Source organism: Primulina huaijiensis, unplaced genomic scaffold, assembly GCF_012295235.1.
Source record: "Primulina huaijiensis isolate GDHJ02 unplaced genomic scaffold, ASM1229523v2 scaffold41233, whole genome shotgun sequence".
Lineage (NCBI taxonomy): Eukaryota > Viridiplantae > Streptophyta > Magnoliopsida > Lamiales > Gesneriaceae > Primulina > Primulina huaijiensis.
The window spans coordinates 4377-6653 of NW_027359809.1; positions in this window are offsets into that span (position 1 = coordinate 4377).

Sequence of the window (2277 nt, forward strand, 5' to 3'; positions counted from 1 at the left end):
ATAAATTGGGAATAATTCCAACTAACATCACTATAATCATCTTTTCTTCGTTAAAATCATACATTATTCAACAATCTTCAATTTTTGTATGATTTAACAATTTATCGGATTTATTCCAAAAATCGATGAATTTCAAACATCACCAAAAATATAAAATTTATACCTCAAATCGAAGACCTCGTGTCAACGATTCCAGAACTGAAGTCGGTTCGTCGATTGGATAAACCGATAAATCGCAAGATCGAAAAGAAAACCTCAAAACCATATTCTCTCACCTCTCATCTCTCGCTCTGTATCATACGTGAGTCGGTGGAATGAATTCCACCGATTCAAATTTATTTATATTTTTTTAATTATTATATTATATTATTATATTAATAATAATATAATATAATATATAATAAATATAATATATAATATTTAACATTTTAACATCGGTATACCCCTCCGGACCAGTCAAGCAATCAAATTTTTCAAAACTCAAAACATGAAAATTCTATATCTTTGAGTTTTCGACGTTATATCCAAATCTCAAATCATTTGGACTTCATATGACCAAGATATGTCATATTTTATTATTTAAAATCAATTCATTATTTTTCAACTTATTTAAAAAAATGTCATCAAAATAAATTGAATATTTTTCAACTTATTTACCAAAATGCCATCAAAAATATTTTATTTTCGTAGTCTCTCATTATACATGCATGTCTATCAGATATAAGGCACACACCACTACACCTTCTGGTAACATGTCGTGCAACATTACTGAGGAACCAATGCCAAGACTCATAATTTTTTTCATCAACGAGCGCAAATGCTAGCGGCAAAACCTGGTTATTGGCATCAAAAGTTACTGCTATGAGTAGTCTGTGCTTATATTTGGTGTACATATGGTACCTTCTACGCTGATTATGTTGCGACAATGTCGAAAACCATCTATACATGGTTTGAAGGTCCAAAATACAAAGTTCAAAATTTTATGTAGATGGTCATACGGTCGAATATGCTTCCATTCTACAATAGTTCTTGGATTGTACTTCGACAAAGCTCCCATATATTTAGGAAGCTAAGTTACAGAGCTTTCTCATGTGCCATAGATTACCTCCACCGCGCGTTTCAAACTCTGCCATGCCTTAGCATACGATATATCATACCCATATTTTTCTTTAATACTTTGTCGCACATATTTGATCTCGTATGCAGGATCACAACACAAGATTCTCAAAAGTGTACTGGCTATCATATTTACGTCAAGGTTGTGGTTATCTACACCGACTTGGGTAGACATGCATGTGTGATCATCACCATATTTTGTGATCATGAAGTAGCCTAAACTTTTTTTCAACGATGCTCGAAGTCTCCACCCACAATTGCCACCTTCAGACTAGTTCTTGCATTTGACCTTCCAAATTGTCGGAGAACTTTGGACAACGATATATTCACGTCTCAAAATCCGAACAGAAAAATCCTTCACTGAAGCTATTAAATCATTTTAGATCTTAAAAATCATTTTTACACCGAGCTCTGGCCTTTCAGGATTGTAAAAGTTTGTTCGTGATGCAGAAGGAATACCAAATGAATCTGGAATTTGTTCGTCATAGACTTCATTGAAAAATTGGAGAATTTCACGTAAATGTTGCTCCGGTGCAATATGAATGTTCTCTGTCATTGTTGCTCCAGACATTAAAACACGCGCCAATGTCCCTTCATTTGCATTGTCAACATGATCATCATCATCTCCGTCAATTGATGTAGTATACAAATCATCATCTCTATTCATGACATGATGCGAACTGTCCCCAAGTAAATCATCTTGCTCAGCCATGTGTTCTGTAATTGGGGCGGGAATATTTGCAGCCCCGGTAGAACTATCGAAATGTCTCACATTTGTGGTGTTTTATTCATCAGCCCATGAATTTAAATCCGATTGGCCTGTTCTACTAGAACCCCATGCGACATCAACTCCTGATGGAACCGTGATATGATGATCCCAACCTCCTGAGGTAAAATCCCATTCTCGTGTTCTGTTCATCCCCCATGCATGGTCTTCTTCAGTATGAGCCGTGATATGGTGATATCAAGGACAAGTGTCGATCCAGAGTATGTCTGAGCTGACTGTTCATCGACGTGAATTAGGGGCGTTCAAATTTCGGATAAAACCGAAAATCCAAATCGAAAAAACCGAACACCAAACCGAACCGAAAATCGAATTTTGTAATTCGGATATAAATGTTAAAACCGAAGTTTATTTGGTTCGGTTTCGGATTATATATG